At 46.5% G+C, this 25,090-nt stretch overlaps 1 pseudogene; it reads right to left on the reverse strand.

Moving 5' to 3' along the window:
* LOC147990619 (putative helicase MAGATAMA 3) overlaps positions 1-23,940 on the reverse strand; it is a 118,287-nt pseudogene extending 94,347 nt beyond the window's left edge.
* Between the last annotated feature and the right edge of the window lie 1,150 nt (positions 23,941-25,090).

Here is a 25,090-nt window from a genome sequence, read left to right on the forward strand (position 1 = left end):
TCCAATACATAGTCCTATCAACATACAACTAACCCTAGGGTGTGATCCACGCGTGCAATCATATGATGGGCACCAAAGGACAGCAAAATAACCACAAGCAAATTAAATCAATCATAGGAATGCATCAACCACCGATAGGACAACGAAAATCTACTCAGACATCATAGGATGGCAACACATCATTGGATAATAATATGAAGCATAAAGCACCATGTTCAAGTAGAGGGTCCAGCGGGTTGAGGGAGAGTGGACCACTGTAGATAGAGGGGAGAAGGTGATGGAGATGTTGGTGAAGATGGCGGAGGTGTTGGTGTAGATCGCGGTGATGATGATAATGGCCACGACAGCGTTCCGGCGCCACCAGAAGAGAAGGGGAGAGGGGGCCCCTTCGTCTTCTTCTTCCTTGACCTCCTCCCTAGATGGGAGAAGGGTTTCCACTCTGGTCCTTGGACTCCATGGTATGGGAGGGGCGAGAGCCCCTCCGAGATTGGATATGTCTCTCTCTGTTTCTGCGTTCTCAGATTCTTCCCTTTCACCGTTTCTTATATTCCCGGAGATCCGTAACTCCGATTGGGCTGAAATTTTAACACGATCTCTATACGGATATTAGCTTTCTTGCAGCGAAAGAAGGGCATCAACCTCCTTACAGGTGGCCCACGAGGGTGAGGGGCGCGCCTAGGGGGGCAGGCGCGCCCCCTGCCTCGTGGCCACCTCGGGCACCATCTCGCGTGGATTTTTCTTCCCAAAAATCATATATATTCCAAAAAAAATCTCCGTCAGTTTTTATCCCGTTTGGACTCCGTTTGATATGGATATTTTGCGAAACGAAAAACATGCAACAAACAGGAACTGGCACTAGGCACTGGATCAATATGTTAGTCCCAAAAATAGTATAAAAAGTTGCCAAAATTATATGAAAGTTGAATAATATTGGCATGGAACAGTCAAAAATTATAGATACGACGGAGACGCACTATATCAACCGCGTTGTCATAACACTTCCGCTTACGGTCTATGAGGGTACGTAGACAATACTCTCCCTTCTCATTGCTATGCATCACCATGATCTTGTGTGTGTATAGGAAATTTTAGAAATTACTGCATTCCCCAACAGTGGCATCCGAGCCAGGTCTATGCGTAGATGTTATATGCACGAGTAGAACACAAAGGAGTTGTGGGCGTGGGTATATACATATTTTTTCATCACTGGTTGATTCTTGATTCGACGGTATTGTTGGATGAAGCGGCTTAGACCGACATTACGCGTACGCTTACGCGAGACTGGTTCTACCGACGTGCTTCGCACACAGGTGGCTAGTGGGTGTCTGTTTCCAACTTTAGTTAAATCGGATTCAATGAACAGGGTTCTTTCTAAAGATCAATAATCAATCACTATACTACATTGTGGTTTTGATGCGTAGGTAAGAACGGTTCTTACTAGAAGCCTGTAGCAGCCACGTAAAACTTGCAACAACAAAGTAGAGGACGTCTAATTTGTTTTTGCAGGGCATGTTGTGATGTGATATGGTCAAGACATGATGAGATATAAATTGTTGTATGAGATGACCATGTTTTTTTGAAGTTATCGACAACTGTCAGGAGCCTTATGGTTGTCTCTTCATTGCATAAGATGCAAACGACATATAATTGCTTTACTTTATCGCTATACGATAGCAATAGTTGCAAAAGCAATAGTAGGTGAGACGACCATGTGACGACACATTGATAGAGATCAAGATGATGGAGATCATGGTGTCACGCCGGTGACGATAAATATCATGACGGTGTTTTGAAGATGGAGATCAAAGGCACAAGATGATGATGGCCATATCAGGTCACATATTTTGATTGCATGTGATGTTTATCCTTTATGTATCTTATTTTTCTTAGTTCGGCGGTAGCATTATAAGATGATCTCTCACTAAATTTCAAGGTATAAGTGTTCTCCCTGAGTATGCACCGTTACAAGACTACTAGTTTCAAGAAAAGGGCAAAGGGAAAGAAAGAGGAACTTAAAAGAAGAATAGCAAGCAAGTTGCTGCTCCTATGAAGAATCTCAAAGCTAGACCCAAGCCTGGAACTGAGTGCTCTACTGCAAAGGAAATGGTCACTGGAAGTGGAACTGTCCTAGATACTTAGCAGATAAGAAGGATGGAAAAGTGAACAAAAGTATATATTTGATATACATGTTATTGATGTGTACTTTACTTGTGTTTATAACAACACCTCAGTATTTGATACTGGTTCAGTTACTAAGAGTAGTAACTCGAACCGGGAGTTGCAAAATAAACAGAGACTAGTTAAGGGCGAGGTGATGATGTGAGTTGGAAGTGATTCCAAGGTTTATAAGATCACCATCGCACACTCCCTTTACCTTCGGGATTAGTGTTGAACCTAAAATAAATGTTTTTTGGTGTTTGCATAGAGCATAATATGATTGGATCATGTTTATTGCAATACGGTTATTCATTTAAGTCAAGGATAATTGTTATCATGTTTACATGAATAAAACCTTCTGAGGTCATACACCCAAGGTTAATGGTTTATTGAATCTTGATCGTAGTAATACACATATTCATAATATTGAAGCCAAAAGATGCAAAGTTAAAAATGATAGTGCAACTTATATGTGGCACTGCCGTTTAGGTCATATTGGTGTAAAGCGCATGAAGAAACTCCATGCTGATGGGCTTTCGGAATCACTTGATTATGAATCATATGATGCTTGCGAACCATGCCTCGTGGGCAAGATGACTAAAACTCCGTTCTCTGGGACAATGGAGCAAGCAACTAACTTATTGGGAATAATACATACTGATGTATGCAATCCAATGAGTGTTGAGGCTCGCGGCGGGTATCGTTATTTTCTGATCTTCACAGATGATTTGAGCAGATATGGGTATATCTACTTGATGAAACATAAGTCTAAAACATTTGAAAAGTTCAAAGAATTTCTGGGTGAAGTGGAAAATCATTGTAACAAGAAAATAAAGTTTCTGTGATCTGATCGTGGAGGAGAATATTTGAGTTATGAGTTTGTTCTTCATTTGAAACAATGCGGAATAGTTTCGCAACTCACGCCACCTGGAACACCACAGCGTAATGGTGTGTCCGAACATCATAACTGTACTTTATTAGATATGGTGTGATCTATGATGTCTCTTACCGATTTATCACTATCATTTTGGGGTTATGCATTAGAGACAGTTGCATTAACGTTAAATAGGGCATCATCTAAATCCGCTGAGACGACACCATATGAACTATGGTTTAGCAAGAAACATAACCTGTCATTTGTTAAAGTTTGGGGCTATGATGCTTATGTGAAAAAGTTTCAACCTGATAAGCTTGAACCCAAATCGGAGAAATGCGTCTTCATAGGATACCCAAAGGAAACTGTTGGGTACACCTTCTATCACAGACCCGAAGGCAAGATATTCGTTGCTAAAAATGGATCCTTTCTAGAGAAGATTTCTCTCAAAAGAAGTGATTGGGAGGAATGTAAAACTTGATGAGGTAATTGTACCTTCTACCGGATTGGAAATTAGTTCATCATAGAAATCTGTTCTAGTGATTCCTGCACCAATTAATGAGGAAGTTAATGATGATGATCATGAAACTTCAGATCAAGTTACTACCGAACCTCGTAGGTAAACCAGAATACATTCCGCACCAGAGTGGTACGGTAATCCTGTTCTGGAGGTCATGTCACTTGACCATGACGAACCTACGAACTATGAGGAAGCGATGATGAGCCCAGATTCCGCGAAATGGCTTGAAGCCATGAAATCTGAGATGAGATCCATGTATTAGAACAAAGTATGGACTTTGATTAACTTTCCCGTTGATCGGTGAGCCATTAAGAATAAATGGATTTTCAAGAGGAAGACAGACACTGATAGTAGTGTTACTATCTAGAAGGCACGAATTGTCACAAAAGGTTTTCGGCAAGTTCAAGATGTTGACTACGATGAGATTTTCTCACTCGTAGCGATGCTTAAGTCTGTCTGAATCATGTTAGCAATTGCAACATTTTATGAAATCTAGCAAATGGATGTCAAAACTGCATTCCTTAATGGATTTCTTAAAGAAGAGTTGTATATGATGCAACAAGAAGGTTTTGTCAATCCTAAAGGTGCGAACAAAGTGTGCAAGCTCCAGCGATCCATCTATGGATTGGTGCAAGCATCTCGGAGTTGGAATATATACTTTGATAAAGTGATCAAAGCATATGGTCTTATATAGACTTGCGGTGAAGCTTGTATTGACAAGAAAGTGAGTGGAAGCACTACAGCATTTCTGATAAGTATATGTGAATGACATATTGTTGATCGGAAATAATGTAGAATTTTCTGGAAAGCATAAAGGAGTGTTTGAAAAGAGTTTTTCAAAGAAAGACCTCGATGAAACTACTTACATATTGAGCATCAAGATCTATAGAGATAGATCAAGACGCTTGATATATTTTCAATGAGTACATACCTTGAAAAGATTTTGAAGTAGTTCAAAATGGAAAAGTCAAAGAAGGAGTTCTTGCCTGTGTTGCAAGGTGTGAAGTTGAGTAAAGACTCAAAACCCGACCACGGCAGAAAATAGAAAGAGAATGAAAAGTCATTCCCTATGCCTCAGTCATAGGTTCTATAAAGTATGCTATGCTGTGTACCAGACCTATTGTGTACCTCACCATAAGTTTGGCAAGAGGGTACAATAGTGATCCAAGAGTGGATCACTGGACAGCGGTCAAAAATATCCTTAGTGGAATAAGGAAATGTTTCTCGGTTATGGAGGTGACAAAGAGTTCGTCGTAAAGAGGTACCTTGATGCAAGCTTTGACACCGATCTAGATGACTCTAAGTCTCGATCTAGATACATATTGAAAGTGGGAGAAATTAGCTAGAGTAGCTCCGTGCAAAGCATTATAGACATAGAAAATTTGCAAAATACATACGGCTTTGAATGTGGCAGACCTGTTGACTAAATTTCTCTCACAAGCAAAACATGATCACTCTTTGGGTGTTAATCACATAGCGATGTTGTCGTGGAATTATCACGGCAGATGTCCTTAGTGTCAGGACTTAGTCGCGAGGCCAATGCATCTATGTGGTAGCTTGAGAGGGGTTGAGCGGGACGAGAGACGCGATGTTTTACCCAGGTTTGGCCCCTCACGGTGAAGGTAAAAGCCTACATCCTGCTTCATTGATATTGATGATGATGATCACGGTTACAAGAGTGCTCTATCTCGAGAGTTATTGTCTAAACCTAACTTGTCCAACTTGTGGAACTTGTCAATCTTCTCCCTCTTGGGGTGCTCTGCCCCTCCTTATATATGTTGAAGGGGCGGTTTACATGACTAGTCCTATTAGGATTAGGATTACTCTATTACAAGTGGAGTCCTAGTCTTGCTTCCTTTGTAAGGGAATATTCCTTATGCTTTCCTCTTAATCCGGCCCACCATAATACGAGCCGTCCTTCCATGAACCATCTGCTTGTGCCACCGGGTCTTGTTGCTCCTCTGCTCCTCCGGCCGGGTCACCAATGAGTCACCTGGCTTGGCCGGGTCATCAGAGAGTGGAGAAATCCGGGCGGGTCACTTAGTGAGTCGCCAAACCAGGGCGGGTCACCAGTGAATCACCAAGTCCGGCCTGGTCATACATCCGGTCGGGTCATACCGCGGGGTATATCCCCGACATTAGCCCCTAGTTTAATTTGGATTTATCCATGTTAAACTGATCTTGCAAAATAAACACAAGAACACATTTGACAGGTTGTGATCCGGGTTAACAATTCTTGTAAGCCGGCACCTGGTCATCTTTAAGTCCTTGTCATTTCCTTCTTGATACATGCCCATGAACTCATAGAAAATCCCCTTTAGTAGATATGTTCAAACTTTGTGAATGCAAAAAATCCAGATACTTCTTTTTGAGAAATCCGGGTCAATAGGCCAGCTTCAGAGTCAATTTGCTGATATTGGTCTCTTGTAGAGGAATATTGTAAGAAATAATCCACTTGAATCGGCTTCCAAAGCGCCGGTTTTTAAAAAATATTGGTTTTGAAATACTCATCTGACTTTCAGCCGGCTTGTAGAATTTGCCGGTTATCATTGTCAAAATACCCAGTTTATAAATATTGATAGCACCGGGTTATAATTGTTGCCGACGCCGGGTTATAGTTATTGGTGACGCCGGGTCAATCTGGTTTACTCAAAACCGAGAATTTGAAGATTTTCTCCCTTATATCCATATTACCTGTATCCCCCAAGTCTTGAGCAGAAACAAAGTGATGATTTAAGACTTGCTTCAATATAACTACTGCCACTTTGAAGAAATCCATGTTGTTCATCATAGTCACTAGTAAAGACTGAATACTCCATATATGTAGCCCCCAAGTGCCGGGTTGTCATGCTTGCAGCAACCTAGGACTTGTAATTGCCTTATACTCATAAAAACTTCAACCAGTGTAGCCCTCAAAGGACGGCTCAGTAAGATAATATTGATCTAGGACTTTATGTATACTTCTTTGAAAAGAACATCATATGATGTAACCCCCATCATGGGGCTTGAACCCACGTCCACAAGGTTAAGAGCTTTGTGCTTTACCAACTGAGCAGTGGATCCTACAATATAATAGATTAAAACTTGTGTACCTTGAATTGTTGACAGGAGCAACTGGTAGCCCCCAAGGGCCGACTCATTATGATGTGATGAGTCGGTTCTTCAATAAGGCCACTAAAAATGACTTTGCATTAGCCCCCAAGTGCCATGGTGCATGTTGGCAGTGACACGGGACTTGCATATTTGATGTAATCTCAATTTGAATAATGTAGCCCCCAAGTGTCGGGTCGTAAGCCTGCAGCGACTCGGGACTATTCCTTCCATTGTAGAATAAATTATATCCATTGATAAAATAATATTCATTGCGTTGAAGCGACTTTGAAAACCTCAATCATAATATTGGTTATTGATAACCATAATAAAACTCCAGCCATGTTGGCTATTAAAGATTTGAATAATATAATCCGGTTTGGAAAACCGGTCCTTGTGATATTGAATTGAACTGCCGGTTTATGATACCTGTGCAGTAAGGGTGATAACCCATTCTTTAGAAGCCAAAACTTCCAAATGTTTATGATTTTCATATATGGCGACTTATCGTCAAAAGTCGATCCGGGTTAACAGAAACCACACATATATACTTCAGATATGAGCAAAAAGGTCTCAAGACAAAACCAAAGATTGTTTGCAAAAAACTTATACCAAATAAAAATCAAGGTTTCTGATTCGAATATGATCAGTAAACCGTTCCAAAGGGGTTAAGCTAGGATTAGAATACGATCATGTAGCCCCCAGTGGCTTTGGCGTTGCGCCGATCAAGAGGGTACCGACAGCTATGTTCTCTTTGGTTCGAATACGACCTATGTTTGAACAGGAAGCTCCCAAATGACCTTGAGGGGTTTTAAACGACCATGATTCGAATACGATCCAAGTCGGACCCAAAAGGGGTTAAGCTATGATTCGAATACGATCAAGAAGCCCCCTAGTGAGTTTGGTAGTGTGCCGATCAAGAGAGTTACGACAGCTATGTTCTCTTTGGTTCGAATACGACCTATGTTTGAACAGGAAGCCCCCAAGTGACCTGTAAATGTGGCTATGAGCCGGATCAAAGGGTAATCATACCTTAGCTCAATAAGTCGGAAGCCCCCAAGTGATATATTTCTGAGCTATGCTCGCTGGGTGCCTATGTTTGAGTTTTTGCTGTGCAACAAACTCTCTTTGGTCCCTGTAATTTTTTCTGAAAACTCGAACTTACGAGAGATGAATTCTTTTTAAACCAGAATTTCAAACCGGATATTTTGAGATTCAAAGCTTCGTGGGAGACAGATTGTCCTTGAGCCGGATATTTGAACGGGATTTGAGAAAAAGCTTTGTAAGAGACAAATTTACCTTGAGCCGGATGTTTGGACCGGATTTGAGAGCCTCAAAGCTTTGCGGGAGAGAGATGTCTCTTGAACTGGATTTTAAACCGGAATCTTTATTTTGAGCCGGAAATTTTCTGACGGCCTTTTAAGTTTTCACCAATATGGCGGTAGCCTCCTGGACCGGGTTATCTTCCCTCCCATGACCCGGAGTTCCCGAGTCATGTCATTGTAGCCCCCGAGTCTCAAGGCGCCTTGAAGAGTTGTCTTGAGATTCTCCATATTTGATCGTGATATAAACCGGTATGAGTCATTCAATATCTTAGTGATATAATTTGTCCTGCACTAGAGAACTTGCAAGCCAGAGTAATTGCTTTTTTAAAGAAAGCAATATATAATATAAAATTATAATGGATGGGTTTCACCTGATATGTTAGGCCAGGAAATATCCGCCGCGGAGTTGGTGATCACCACATCGAAGCTGAAAATAATCATGGGCAAATCGATCGCGACAGCAGACAGATGAGCTGGCCACGACATTGTAAGTCGGTGTGGACGTGCAAGCTGTCCTTTTTGTTGTAAGCCGGCGCGGACGGACGAGTTGTCCATGGCATTGTAAGCCGATGCGGTCGCGAGAGACGGCCACAGCGTTGGAAACAGCCCGGACACGGGAGGGACAAATATGGACGCGGACGATGAGTCAGTCACGCGTGCGGATGTAGCGGGGGCCGCGACTTGCACAAATAATGCTCTTGCGCATCCTTTATGCGACACCTTTGTAAGCAATAATGGTCCTGCGAAAAGAAATATCATGGACCAGAGTAATTGTTCTTTTAACAATTTAATATGTGCTGATGATATATAGAAAAGATAGCACCTCACATATTTGGACGATAGATTGTCAAGGCCACAAGCAGCCCAACGCCAGCACCCAGCAACGGGCCGGCCTCGCCTGCAGCTCGGCCCATCAGACAGAAGCGGCCCAACCATAACATCAGCGGCCCCGAGTGGGTGTGATGCCACCAGCTACTTATACGCCTCTCTTCGCTGGAGTTAGGTATCCAGTGGATCACGGCACAGATCCGACGGCGGCTCTCTTTCCCTTTCTCTGTTTTCCCCAATTCTTGTATCCAGAGATTGTAACCCTAAATTGCTACCTGAATTCGTGAGTTGAGTGCTAGATCGAGCAATATATCAGTCGGTTTCTTACATCTGGTATCAGAGCCTTCGATCCACACCCTGGCGCATCTAATCGAGACAAGGGCACAGAAATCAATAAGGATCGACTCAGCGCCATGGATCCTTCCTTCAAGGAGTACTTCGACAAGCTCACCAACTCCCTCGATGCGATCCACTCCGACATCCGCTCCCACACCACCAAGCTGGACGATCTGGGCCAGTGGCGCCCTGATCTGGAGCGGCGCGTGGATCAGCTCTCGGCAGCGGTAGCTGAGCTCCAAGCGCGGCCCGCAACAATAACGGAGGAGCGACAGGCAGAGGCGCCGGCACCACCACCACCCGCACCACCAGCGCCGCTGCGTGACCACGTCGGCATCAGCAAGAGCGCGGAGGGCGACGCCCTCGGGTCGATCGACCGCGGCATCGACGTTCTGCCACGGGGACTGGCGCCGATGTTCGCATCAGTGGCCACCCCGGCCAACGGTCAGTCCCAAACTCCCATTCAGTCTACCATCGCATCTCCATATGTGCATGATAGTCAGATCCTCGCTGGGATTGGCAGGCCCATCCATCGATCGGGTTTCCCCAATTCACGGGTGAAAATCCGCGTTTATGGGAAACTCTTTGCGAGCAGTACTTCCAGATGTTCGATGTCCATGAGAAATTCTGGGTTCCGATGGCAGCACTCAACTTTTCTGGTTTTGCATCGGTGTGGCTACAATCGGTGCAGAAGAAACTGACGAAGTTCGATTGGGAATCCTTCTCGACTCTGTTGTGTACTCGATTCGGTCACAACCGTCACCAACTCTTGATCCGCCAATTTTATTCACTGTCACAGAAAACAATAGTAGCTGGTTACATTGAGCAATTTGAACTGATCATTAGTCATTTATCTGCATATTCTGAATCCATACATCCTTACTATTATCTTACCCGTTTTTTTGAGGGACTGTGACCCGACATTCGAGCGGTGGTGCTAGTGCAGCGACCACCTGACCTCGACACTGCCTGCGCCTTGGCCTTGCTTCAAGAGGAGGTGGCGGATGGTGCTTCGCGAGAGCGTGCGCGTCCTAGTCCAGTGCGTCCCAGATGCCCATGGAACTTCCCCCTCCACCACCACAAGGACGGCCGCCAACAACACCGATGGCCACGGATCGGCGCGTCGTAGAGGCCAGCCGCGCGGACGGCACCAAGCTCAAGGCGCTGCGGGAGTACCATCGTGCCAAGGGCCTCTGCTTCAAGTGCGGAGAGCGCTCGAGCCAGGATCACAGTTGTCCTGCCAGCGTACAACTCCACGTCCTCGAGGAGTTGCTCGAACTGTTCGGCCTTGACTCCAACGGTGATTCACCGCACCCGCCGCTCGGCGACCCGCCAGCCGAAACGGCAATGGCGATATCGCGCCATGCCCTCACTGGTGGCATGTCACCGAAGGCGATTCGTCTTCACGCATGGCTCCAAGGCCACGAGGTGTTACTGCTAGTGGATTCTGGAAGTTCCACGTCCTTCATCGACGCGCGCCTCGCATCAGGTCTGACGGGCGTCGTACCTCTTCGTCGACCCTGTCGTATCAAGGTGGCAGATGGGGGTGAGCTCTGCTGTTTCTCTCACATACCGCACTGCAGTTGGGTGTCTCAGACGCATGAATTCAGCACCGGCATGAAGGTATTGCCACTGGGCGCGTATGACGCCATACTGGGCATGGACTGGCTCGAAGAACACATCCCAATGAGAGTGGACTAGTGTGGCAAACATCTGCTGATTACCACACCGCGTGGACCCGCGCAGTTACGTGGCCATCAAGAGCGTGTGGATGCTTGCCCGAAGATCAATGCCTTGCAGCTACAGTCTTTGCACAAACAGGGGTCGATAGCACAGGTTGTGCAGTTGTATCAGATCACTGAAGAAGATGAAGTGTACACACCCACACCAGATAACATTCAGAGGGATATTGATCAGTTTGAAGATGTGTTCGGTGAACCCACTAGACTTCCCCCACCCAGAGATTGCGATCACCGAATACCACTCATGGCAGGAGCACAACCAGTGAACTTGAGACCATATAGACACAAACCTGAGCACAAAGATGAGATTGAGAAACAAGTACAGGAAATGTTGCAATCGGACGTCATTCAGCGTAGCCACAGTCCCTTCTCCTCGCCAGTTATCTTAGTCAAGAAAAAAGATGGTACGTGGTGACTCTGTATCGACTGCAGACAGCTCAACGCAATGACGATAGTGGGAAAATACCCGGTGCCTCTAATTGAGGAGTTATTGGACGAACTACACGGGGCTAAGTGGTTCTCCAAGCTGGACTTTAAGGGCAGGTTATCATCAAATCCAGCTGGCAGAAGGAGAAGAGTTCAAAACTACCTTTCAGACACACTTCGGGCACTTTGAATTCAGAGTCCTATCGTATGGCCTTGCTGGAGGACCCGCTACTTTCAACGGTGCTATCACAGGCACGCTTCACCCGTTGATGCGCGAGTGTGTCTTATCCTTCTTCGATGACATACTGGTATTCAGCAAAACCTTGCAAGAACACGCAGAACACCTCCGGCAAGTGTTTGAGCTCCTTCGCCGTGACCAGTGGAAGGTGAAGAGAAGCAAATGCAGCTTTGGCCAACAGAGAATAACTTACCTGGGGCATGTAATCAGCGTGGACGGAGTGGCAACAGATCCCACTAAGATCGAAGCTGTGTCAGAGTGGCCTACACCTACAAATGTGAAGGGAGTCAGACAGTTCTTGGGGCTGGCAGGATACTACAGGCGCTTTGTGAGGCACTTTGGGATCATAGCCCGACCTCTTTTCAACCTTCTCAAGAAAGGGGCGCCATTTGTCTGGACAGATAATACAGAACAAAGCTTCCGGACACTCAAACAAGGACTAGTCACAGCACCGGTGCTTGCACTGCCTGATTTTCAGAAACAATTCACAGTGGAAACTAACGCGTGCGGCACAGGCATTGGAGCAATTTTACAGCAAGAAGGACACCCGATCGCTTTCCTAAGCAAAGGACTCTGCCCCAAGTACCAAGGATTATCCACGTATGAGAAGGAATACCTGGCAGTGATAGCTGCAGTCGACCAGTGGCGACCATACTTGCAATCTGCAGAGTTCATCATCAAGACAGACCAACGCAGCTTGGTCTACTTGCAAGAACAGAGGCTCACGACCCCGTGGCAACAGCGGGCTTTCACCAAGTTGCTGGGTTTGCAGTACAAAATTGTGTACAAGAAGGGCGTGGAGAACGGAGCCGCAGATGCCCTATCTCGCCTACACCACTCGGAGCATGCTATGGCGATCACGAGCTGCCAACCAGCATGGCTCGACGATATTGTCGCAAGTTACAATTCCAATCCTCAAGCTCAACGCCTCTTGGAACAGTTGGCTGTTCAACCTGACCCAAAAGGACATTTCAGCTTGTCGCAAGGACTCTTGCGTTTCAGAGACCGCATCTGGCTCGGGGGCAGCACAGCTCTACAGCAACAGATCATCTCTGCATTTCATGATAGCCCGGTGGGAGGGCACTCGGGGTTCCCAGCCACTTACAAGCGTGTCGGGAGGTTATTCGTGTGGCCGAAAATGAAGGCTCATATCCTTCAGTACGTTCAGTGCTGTCAAATCTGTCAACAGGTGAAAACTGAGCGAGTGGCTTCACTAGGGCTGCTCCATCCTCTTCCTATACCCACTGCTTCCTGGGATATGATCATGATGGATTTCATCGACGGTCTCCCATAATCAGGTTAGTACAATTGCATTTGGGTTTTGGTCAATAAAATGACCAAGTTTGCTCACTTCTTGCCGCTTGCCCACCCGTACACTGCTTCGCACGTTGCCCTCCTCTACATGCAACGATCTATCCTGTCAATGGGCTCCCTCAATCCATTGTTTCAGATCGTGATCCTGTTTTTACTTCCCATTTTTGGCAAGAACTCTTTCACCATGCTGGTACTGATCTCCACATGAGCACATCAAACCACCCGCAAACTGACGGGCAGTCAGAGCGCGTAAACCAGTGCCTTGAAACCTTCCTTCGCTGTTTCACGCATTCATGCCCCAAGCGATGGAGTCATTGGATTCCCCTGGCACAGTTCTGGTACAATGCCGCGCCGCATTCGGCCATTGGCATGACACCGTTCATGGCTATGTTTGGTCGTGAACCTCGCCATTGGGGCATCACTGCGACCTCTTGCTGTTCTGTCCCCACGTTGCAAACTTGGCTCGATGAGCGCTCCACCATTCAAGACCTTCTGCAACAACACCTACAGCAAGCTTGCTTGCGTATGAAACAGCAGGCAGACAAGAAGCGCTCTGAGCGTGTGTTCGAGGTCGGCGACAAGGTTTATCTGAAACTACAGCCGTATGTGCAAACTTCAGTGGCCAAACGAGCTAATCACAAGCTCTCTTTCCGGTATTATGGACCATATTCCATCATCGCCAAGGTTAATCCAGTAGCTTATCAACTGGAGCTACCATCGAACGCAACTGTTCACCTTGTTTTCCATGTCTCGCTGTTGAGAAAAGCTGTCCTGCCAGGTACGTCGGTTCAACAACAACTCCCCATTGCTACTGATATACCTTTAGTCCCAGTCCAGGTCCTAGCTTCGTGCTGGCATCGCAAGCATGACAGCATGGTTGAACAAGTCCTGGTTCGATGGTCTGACACCGCAGCGATCGGCGACACCTGGGAAGACAAGGAAGAACTACAAGCTTGATTCCCTGCTGCAGAGGCTTGGGGGCAAGCCTCATCATAAGAAGGAGGGGGTGTCAAGGCCACAAGTAGCCCAACGCCAGCACCCAGCAATGGGCCGGCCTCGCCTGCAGCTCGGCCCATCAGACAGAACCGGCCCAACTGTAACATCAGCGGCCCCGATTGGGTGTGATGCCACCAGCTACTTATACGCATCTCTCCGCTGGAGTTAGGTATCCAGTGGATCACGGCACAGAACCGACGGCGGCTCTCTTTCCCTTTCTCTGTTTTCCCCAATTCTTGTATCCAGAGATTGTAACCCTAAATTGCTACCTGAATTCGTGAGTTGAGTGCTAGATCGAGCAATATATCAGTGGGTTGCTTACGTAGATGATTTCCATGTGATTTACTGTCCATCAAAATGTCTGTGAGTGATGTAACAACGAAGTTGGTACTGTGTGGGAGTCTGTCTTGACAGTCTGTTCTTCGTCGTGTAAAATGGCCGCCTCAACTCGTTTGACACGCATGCGGCTATTAGTATTGAATAGCACAAATTGATGACCACTTGTGTGGCTTTTCTCCTTGATCCTCGCATGAAGTAATGGACAGTGCTCGGCAGAGTTTACAGAAGGAACGTCCGACCATAGCTGCTGCTCTTTGACTCTGCTTGCAGTCTTGATATTGAGACAGTGTAACGACAACCGCCGGCTTAATTGAGTTTAATTAACCTTTGCAGCGAGGGCGCGCTGGGAGTGGCGACTTGGCCACTGTTGAACACTGAATCCCGCTGTACATTCCTTTAGATAGGTGCTCATTCTTTTTTCAGTTTTGTTAGAATATAAACTTGCAATGAGGACGATGGAGGATGGCAAGGCCGTAGAAACGAGGTCAACCCGAGGCGGCTTCCGGCGCAAAATGCGTTTATTTATTTTTAACCCGAAAAACCAACAGCAACACCTGATTGCATAGTATTGGTGTTTATCCGCCATAGCTTCAGCGCACGCACTCATAGTTGAAAAACAAGCATAGGTTCCTTGCTTTATGCTTAACTTGGACACAACTCTCCGTCTGACCTTGGTGCTCTCTATTTGAATTTTTTAAACACAGTGCTGCATGGCTGCATCTTCAGATCATTTCTCACCACTAACATTATCTCAAAATCTTCTATCATCTTGGCGAGGTTCTCAATCTTCGGGAGTAGAGGTAGTCTGGACCTGCGCCTTCCCGGTTTCCTTGTCTGATTCGGACAGGTGACTCAAAGCAGCAGGGCCAGCGTGACACGGGGCGACTCAACATCAACTGGCTCAAGATGAAGGGCAGCGACTGCGGCCGACCGCGATAGAGGAGCGATGTAGCAGGTTATGATCGAGGCGACTCGGCGTGTGGCGGCGGCTCAAGCAGAGCCCGGGGTGGCTTAGGCAGACCAGTGGAGGCGACGTGTGACCCATAGTCGCAGAGGCAAACAACGAATTTTGACGCCAGGTCAAGATGGAGGTGGCGATTGGAGGCTCGAGGCCACACGGGAAGCGAGGCGAAGTGAGGCCGAGGCGGCTCTCGGCAGCTTGAGGAGTGGCAGGGCCCTTCCCTAGCCCATACGTGTATGTGGGCTTGCCTCTGGACATCACTTGGGCCTGGCCCGGCTGGGAATCCTCAAGCGCTGCAGCTACTTATACCTGGGAGGAAGCAACGAGTAGACCATCTGCGTAGGATCAGGCTTGGCGGCGGCGGCTTCTTCTGGCTATCTTTCTTCTACCTCTGGCTCCTCTCAATCCTCTCTCGATGTAGATCAAAACCACCACAAACCTGTAATTCCTAAGTGATTGAGTGTATTTGAGTAGTGGGTTGCTAACATCTCGTATTCAGAGCCAGGCCACCATTCTTCCTGCCCCCAATTTTTTTCCCGAATCACCACCTTCAACCTGTTCGATCAAATGTTTAGCCACCAAATGTCCTCACATCAGGTTCTCAGCTTGGTCGTGGAGCAAGCGATTTACCCAATCACTACCGATGTATTGTATTCCCTCTTCGCTCCCTTTGGTGTAGAGCAGTTGGTGGTGTATCCCCAAACAAAATCGGAGGATGGAGAGCCTTGTGTAGCGGCGGATGTTCAATTCAATTCGGCGCACGCAGCGGCTCACGCATTCGCGTACTGGGATGGCCGCTGCATCTACTATCGGTGTTGTCGCCTGCAGATGTGGTACGCTACACTCGACGTGTTGCCAGCCCCGTCTTCTCCTTCACCAACCGTTGTCAAGGACAACCGTGACACCGCCGCTGCATTCGGCCCCGAGCCCGTGGTCGACCTCAACAACTCCACCGTGGCCATCTCTGGTCATGACGAAGAGTCCGTCGGGGCCGTCAACATCCCTGTGGCGGCCAGCACCAGCACGCCCAAGTCTTCCCTCAACAGCGACTGCCACGTCCCGGTCGTGGGCACGGACGAGTACACATCTGTGGTGGCATTTCCAGAAGTCGTCACCGAGCTCGCCGTCTTCCACGGCATCTCCTCCACCACCAAGCCCCAGGAGGTCCTCCAGGTCATCCATGACGCGCCCCCTGCCTGCATCGCGATGGCGCACATCACCTATTCGATGGAACGCTCGCACCAGGTCGCCACAACCGACATCCTCAATGAGGGTTTGAGACTCGTCCTGGATGATGCCATTGCGGAGCTCACGCATACGGTGACCCCCATCGAAATCTTCCCTGAGATCGTGTCCCTGGAGGTGTGTGGCACATGCCAAGGTGTTGTCGCCATCGATGTCAGCTCTCCCACCGCGTCTGCATTCACTGGGTCGCTGGTGTGGCCTAGCTCCAACTCCGGCAGCCCTGAATATTCACTGCCATCAAGACACAAGGATGTACAGCAAGTGTTGGAGCTAATGCCGTTTGACAAGCCTGAAGACGCTGCTGCTAATGTGAAGGAGCACAAAGATGATGCAAAGCTGACAGTACTTACACTCGTCCTGAACCCATCAACTTGGTATGGACATTTCAGTCCCCGAGACGCATGTTTTGTTTCGTTCGAGGCCCAGTTGGTATTTGAGGAGCATATGAGGTCTGAACCGTGTCTAACATGGCCACCACTAGTAGGAGCTAATTTCGGTGAGTTATGTTCATCGGGGCAGTTTGATTCAGATTGCACACTGTCATTATTCCCTTGGAATCCAGGTGGTTATTTGCTCAAGCATAGCAATCGTATGACCAGAGTGTTTATTACTGCTAATTCACAATGGCCTATTACCCGTGTAATTGAGGATTCCAGTCAGTGCTTTCCTTAGATTGTAAAAATACAGTGGTTGTTTACTATTTGTCTGAAGACAATGACACAGTGCTTGGTAGTACTACCTTTTGCTAATCTGGATTATGAGCTATGGCCTCCACCTTTGCGAGTGTTGATCAGTCAAAAAGGGCGCATGTTCAGGCCAAGACCATGGCCGTCTATTGATTGCTTTCAGGCAGATGTGCATCTGAAGTATGTAGGGTAGCTAGTTACTTATGCGATGAAGCATTTTTTTGGTGTTCTAAATTTCCAAAGAGAATCATGGAGGTATCTGCAAACTAAGCAACAGAAACCACGACATTCTGAGAAGGTTGTTTGTTGCATCCATATGATCTTAAGAGTCATTTCTATTCCTCGTCAGATGATACTGCAATTAATGGAGAATGTGAACTCGAGTGCTGCGGAATGGAGGTTGTCTGTTTCAACTGAGCTACAAGGTTATGACATACCTGGCGCCGATTGTGAGAGCCAACCAAAGCCAGGATCACTGTTCAATTTCAGTCAACAGACAATCCAACTGAAGCCACCATGGCCATCGTTTTCATGCAATTGCCAAGCTGTGCAGGTGCGGTCAGCATTACTTACCGGTGACCCACCAGATGACTACATTGACACCAACTCCAGTCTGTCGTCATGGACACGATGGGCAGCGTCAATCCTGTTCCAAACTGTGCATCGATGGGTGCGGCCACTGCCTACACCATCCCGTCTTCTAGATGAGCTGAGCTTCACTCCCGGCTGGTTCGCATCTTCACTAATTGGTCCTCCTCTTGAGAACATGTACAGCAGAATAAAGTTGCGACCGCTTCCATGGCCATCCTGGGAGTGTTACAGAGGCTGGAAGTTTTTGGTCAGGCAAGCGCCATCCTTCATGGAAGGGAGGTCTCATCATCTGTGGCCAATATTGGTATATTGGGGCAGTCTGGAGTTGAGCCTTATACAGCTAGTCCTCGTACTAGTATTTTAGATCAAATGCGTCAGTATGAGTATGGAAGACGTACTAGCCTGGGATGTGTTACCAAAATCAGTGGTGGTCATGAAGTAGTGCAGGGCACTATGATGCGTATGGATATATCAATGAATTGGCATTTTTTGTGAAAAGAAGAATTTGAGAGGAGTGGAATTTATTCACATGACAGCATGATATTTGGTGGCAAGGAAGTGCTTATCGCATGATTATTACCCAGTATGTTCTTCTGCCACACAACAAAATCAGAGGTGATTCAGTCTTTGTTTTTGCCTGACCGACATATCAATGGAATTTCTTGGCATGTCCTAGTCACAGGTTCACAACGGCAATGGTTTTCAAGTAGTTCTGCTCATATATTTATCGAGGAAAATGTTCCACAGATTTGTAATCAGCCGACCTTGTGTGCAAGAGTGCTACACGGCCAATGTATACCAGTCTTAGATGCCCCAATTCATGCTGAATGTGTTCCATCTTGTTTTTGTGCTGCACTCTATTCAAAGGATCCGGGGTTACATACTTCTGCTAGAGGATTCTTGCTCCTTCCAGATAACATTGGTATATCTGGTGCGTGGTTGCGGCGAGAAAAATTTCAACGAGGGAGGGGTGTCACAGTTCTGGCTACATTCTTTGAGCAAGCCCCCATTGGCCACCGCTACTACCACGACTTTGGCGCCACCGCTACTACCACGACTTCAGCCACAACGATGCCGACAATGATCACAACTACAAATATCTCACTGAAGTCTACCATGTCCTCGGCCACCACCGGGACGTCGAGCCAGTCAAAGACCATTGAGTGCAATGGGATCCGGGCGGTTCTCGGTGGAGTCGGCTTGGGGTCAAGCCGAATTTGAAGAAAGGGGGGATGTCAGGGCCCTTCCCTAGCCCATACGTGTATGTAAGCTTGCCTCTGGACATCACTTGGGCCTGGCCCGACTGGGAATCCTCAAGCGCTGCAGCTACTTATACCTAGGAGGAAGCAACGAGCAGACCATCCGCGTAGGATCAGGCTTGGTGGCGGCGGCTTCTTCTGGCTCTCTTTCTTCTACCTCTGGCTCCTCTCAATCCTCTCTCGATGTACATCAAAACCACCACAAACTTGTAATGCCTAAGTGATTGAGTGTATCTGAGTAGTGGGTTGCTAACAAGGAGAGGCCATACAGCGACTTGGCGCACCTACAGAAGTGACGCCAGTGGAGGCAGCAACCCACAAGCAGGGGTGGCCCGAGGCCTGCTCCGGTAGGGGCCGTGGTGGCTCTTGTTGGAAGAAATAAGGCCGGCGTCTCAGAGACAGAACCCGGCGGGAGCGGCGACTCGAGACGAGGCGGCTTTCCACAAGGGCGAAAATGGCGGCGGACGCGCGAGGCGCCGCGCCGCTCAACAAGGTGGCTCAGGGCAGTGGTGATGCTAGCCTGGCGCGGTCGACGGCAGCTCCGCGTGGCGGCCCAGGGCCGCGGGCAGCTCAGCAGTGGAAACTCAAATTGCCGAGGAGTCCGGGTCGTGGCCGGCCCTGTTTCCGGGTCATGGCCCCTTTGTCCTTTGAATTTTTTTTCTCTTAGGCGGACTCACATAGTAATTTTCTTCCATATTTCTTGACTCGGTCTCCGTCTCTTGGTAGCTTCCTTGTGTGCGTGTATCAATCAAAGCTTGACCAAAGGAAATAACTGACTTTGGTTTCAGATCACGTATGAGTCGAAGATGCTACAGCGTACTTTTGAACTTGATCAATCTTCACGTCAAGGAAAGGTAGCAGCAGCAGCAATTTATTCCCTTTAGGACTTGAAGTCTAAGAATCACGGACGTGGAACAGTGAAAAAACTTGGGACGACTGCGGTACTTCCGGTGTGATATGCTTTCTTCGGCGACTTGTAATCATCCTTGCCGTACAGCACACAACCCTAAAATCTGTTGTCACCAAAAACTTTTGTTTTGGACTCTTCGGATTACCACGACGCGTGAGGCGGCCGTACAGCATGTAACCCTAAAATCAATCTTAATTTCATATCCGCTGCCGCAGAACGCTTCATCAATCTTGACTGATGAACTTTATAGTTGATGTGGATTTTCCACGCCGGCTCTCGTTGAGCCCAAAAATTGTGAACTTCTCGATCCATAAAAAAGATCCCTTCAAGAACTCAACACCACCGTGCGCAGGCCCCACGGTGGGCGCCAACTGTCGAAGAATTGTCACGGCAGATGTCCTTAGTGTCAGGACTTAGTCGCGAGGCCAACGCATCTATGTGGTAGCTTGAGAGGGGTTGAGCGGGACGAGAGACACGATGTTTTACCCAGGTTTGGCCCCTCACGGTGGAGGTAAAAGCCTACATCCTGCTTCATTGATATTTATGATGATGATCACGGTTACAAGAGTGCTCTATCTCGAGAGTTATTGTCTAAACCTAACTTGTCCAACTTGTGGAACTTGTCAATCTTCTCCCTCTTGGGGTGCTCTGCCCCTCCTTATATATGTTGAAGGGGCGGTTTACATGACTAGTCCTATTAGGATTAGGATTACTCTATTACAAGTGGAGTCCTAGTCTTGCTTCCTTTGTAAGGGAGTATTCCTTATGCTTTCCTCTTAATCCGGCCCACCATAATACGAGCCGGCCTTCCATGAACTGTTTGCTTGGGCCACCGGGTCTTGTTGCTCCTCTGGTCCGCCGGCCGGGTCACCAATGAGTCACCTGGCTCGGCTGGGTCATTAGTGAGTGGAGAAATCCGGGCGGGTCACTTAGTGAGTGGCCAAACCAGGGCGGGTCACCAATGAATCACCAAGTCCGGCCGGGTCATACTTCCGGTCGGGTCATACCGCGGGGTATATCCCCGACAGATGTGAACTAGATTATTGACTCTAGTAAACCCTTTGGGTGTTAGTCACATGGAGATGTGAACTAATCACATAAAGATGTGAACTATTGGTGTTAAATCACATGACGATGTGAACTAGATTATTGACTCTAGTGCAAGTGGGAGACTGAAGGAAATATGCCCCAGAGGCAATAATAAAGTTGTTATTTATATTTCCTTATATCATGATAAATGTTTATTATTCATGCTAGAATTGTATTAACCGGAAACTTAGTACATGTGTGAATACATAGACAAACAGAATGTCACTAGTATGCCTCTACTTGACTAGCTCGTTGAATCAATGATGGTTATGTTTCCTAACCATAGACATGAGTTGTCATTTGATTAACGTGATCACATCATTAGAGAATGATGTGATTGACTTGACCCAACCGTTAGCTTAGCACGATGATCGTTTAGTTTGTTGCTATTGCTTTCTCCATAACTTATACATGTTCCTATGACAATGAGATCATGCAACCCCTGAATGCCGGAGGAACACTTTGTGTGCTACCAAATGTCACAACGTAACTGGGTGATTATAAAGGTGCTCCATAGGTGTCTCCAATGGTGTTGGTTGAGTTGCATAGATCGAGATTAGAATTTGTCACTCCGATTGTCAGAGAGGTATCTCTGGGCCCTCTCGGTAATGCACCTCACTATAAGCCTTGCAAGCAATGTGACTAATGAGTTAGTTATGGGATGTTGCATTACGAAACGGGTAAAGAGACTTGCTGGTAACGAGATTGAACTAGGTATTGAGATACCGACGATTGAATCTCGGGCAAGTAACATACCGATGACAAAGGGAACAACGTATGTTGTTATGCGGTTTGACCAATAAAGATCTTCGTAGAATATGTAGGAGCCAATATGAGCATCCAGGTTCCGATATTGGTTACTGACCGGAGATGTGACTCGGTCATGTCTACATAGTTCTCAAACCCGTAGGGTCCGCACGCCTAATGTTCTGTGACGATTTGTATTATAAGTTATGTGATTTGATCACCGAAGTTTGTTCGAAATCCCGGATGAGATCGGGAACATGACGAGGAGTCTCAAAATGGTCGAGACGTAAATATCGATATATTGGAAGGCTATATTCGGACATCAGAAAGGTTCCGAGTGATTTGGGTATTTGTCGGAGTACCGGAGAGTTACAAGAATTCGTATTGGCCTTAATGGGCCATACGGGAAAGGAGAGAAAGGCCTCAAGTGTGGACGTGCCCCTTCCCTATGGACTGGTCCGAATTGGACTAGGCAAAGGGGGCGCCCCCTTCCTTCCTTCTCCTTCTCCCTTCCCGTTTTCCTATTCCATGTAGGAGGTGGAATCCTACTAGGACTAGAAGTCCAAGTAGAACTCCACACTTTGGGGGCGCCCTATGAGGGCCGGCCTCCTCCTCCCTCCATCCTTTATATACGTGGCCAGGGGGCACCCCATAGACACACAAGTTGATCATTGATCTCTTAGCCATGTGCGGTGCCCTCCTCCACCATAATCCACCTCGGTCATATCGTAGCGGTGCTTAGGCGAAGCCCTGTTCCGGTAGCATCATCATCACCGTCATCATGCCGTCGTGCTGACGGAGCTATCCCTCAACACTCTGCTAGATCATGAGTTCGTGGGACGTCATCGAGCCGAACGTGTGCAGATCGCGGAGGTGTCGTACTTTTGGTACTAGGATCGGTCGATCGCGAAGACGTACGACTACATCAACCGCGTTGTCATAATGCTTCCGCTTATGGTCTGTGAGGGTACATAGACAATACTCTCTCCTCTCGTTGCTATGCATAACCATGATCTTGCATGTGCATACGAAATTTTTGAAATTACTGTGTTCCCCAACAATTATACCAACAGATGCCTTCTTACCACCATTAACTTTCACAAGCTTCTGAAGATGCTCATATAAATGCAATGCAAACTGAAGTTCATGAACATTCTGGTATGAAGATGATCCACCTCTATGAGACTCACGACCATGTGAGATGTCATAAAATATGTACGGTGCCATTAATGCATCTTTGTAATACAACTCATCAGGCAGTTTGACAACACTTTCACTGTTTATAAGGCGGCCTTGATAGAAGTATCGTGATGGAAACTCTCGGATCTGGGGATGCATCCGATATTGCACTGACAACAAAATGGTAGGGCAACCAACCTACTGAAACCTCTCAAAAAGGCTCCTGCTATAGAGTAAAGTTCCATCCGCTTTACTAATAACAGTGGGAGAGAGCTACTGTGGATCACCTACCTAGACACATCTAGCGGCACCAAGTGCAAGTGGACGGAGGACTCCAACTTCACTTGCCTGAGCAGCCTCATCGATAACAACCATATCAAAACAATTACTAAGGTGAGAAAATAACTTGCACCCGCTGCTTGACACTGTTGTAAAAACAATTTCTGCTTCGTTGGCGAAACTGGCTTCCAGACTAGACCTAGAATCTTCCAGATTGAAGTTGCTGCCAACATGGAACCTGCTTTCTAATATCAGTAGCCTTGACATCTCTACAAGTACTTTATCACTGCTTTCTACAGAGTCAACAAGTTTTCGAAGCAGAATGTCATGGTTACGATCCCTGTGAGCAAGCACGTCGGGATCTACCCCAACCGAACCATGGGATCTACCAGCTGCTGCAACGATATTAAGTTCCCTCTATAGAAGCCCTATCTCCTGTGATAACTGCTGCTCACGGGTGTCTCTTGTAGGCTTCTCCTGTAGAAAGAGGCCGCCATGTGGCGAATGGATGTCACTTAGTCACTTTGCAGCTTAACACCGCATCGATTGATGATGTCGGTCGTGGCGGAGTAGTTGGGTGCGGTGGTTTTGCCTCCACGAGTCCCGGCAGGCCCTGCCGGGACGTCTAGGATGTTCTCTTCCAGGGTCAACCCCGCCCTCGCCGAGCTCGCCTGCCCGGCAAGGGAGACTTTTCTCCTGGTGACATCCCGCTTCTCTGGCTTGATCTTGGTCCTCTTGATCTGCATGTTGGTTCTTTGAAGATCTTGGTCTCTTTTGCCCTGACTTGGGTTGGTGCCGTAATCTCCCATGCCTATGCAGAGTCTAGGCAACAGACCCAGGGTTTGTTGCACCGGCAATTGGGTTGCCTCCCAACAAGCGCTATTGTTTAACACCCTTAGCTAGGCATAAAAACATAGATCTAGATATTGTCATCTTTGGTATGCAATCCATAAGTAGCTCTCATAATAGATTCATATGGCAACTTAATTTTCTTTCTAGGAAATGTTCCATGCCTTTCCTTAATGGAAATGAAATCTAATGTTTCCTTCTTTCATATCAATAATTGCACCAATTGTTCTGAGGAAAGGTTTACCAAGAATATTAATACATATAGGATTGCAATCTATATCAAGAACAATGAAATTTATGGGAACATAATTCCTATTTGTAACAATAAGAATATAATTAATTCTTCCCATAGGTTTCTTAATAGTGGAATCCGCAAGATGCAAATTTAAAGAACAATCATCAAATTCACGAAAACCTAACACATCACATAAAGTTTTTGTGATCATGAAAACGCTACCACCCAAATCACACAAAGCAGGGCACTCATAATCTTTAATGTTAATATTAATAGTAGGTTCCCACTCATCATAAAGTTTTCTTCAAAAGATTTCATCATAGCATCAACGATATGTTTAGTAAAAGCTTTATTTGGATTATAAGCATGAGAAGAATTCAACATGGATTGCAACAAGGAAATACAATCTATTAAAGAAAAAATATCATAATTAAATTCCTTGAAATCCAAAAGAGTGGGTGCATCCCTACTTAAAGATTTGACCTCTCCAATCCCACTTTTATCAATTTTTGCATCAAGATCTATAAACACCAAATTATTGGGACACATTTTAACTAAAGTTGAATCATCTCCAGTCCCATCTTTATCAAGATTTATATTAGAAAACAAATATTCAATAGGAGTCGCATCAATCACTTTAAGATCTTCATCATTATTTTCACAAAAAACTAGAAGAATGCTCTTTTACAAACCAATCTCGCTTAGCACGCATCTTAGCGGTTCTTTCTTTTCACTCATCTATGGAAATTCTCATAGATTTCGTAGATTCATTAATATCATGCTTGGGTGGAATAGATCTAATTTTCAAGAATCAATTTCAAGAGAAACTCTATCGTCGTTCCTAGCCAAATCATCAATCTTAAGCAATTTTTCTT

Source organism: Triticum urartu, chromosome 1A, assembly GCF_056163025.1.
Source record: "Triticum urartu cultivar PI428250 chromosome 1A, HENAU_Tu73, whole genome shotgun sequence".
Taxonomy (NCBI): domain Eukaryota; kingdom Viridiplantae; phylum Streptophyta; class Magnoliopsida; order Poales; family Poaceae; genus Triticum; species Triticum urartu.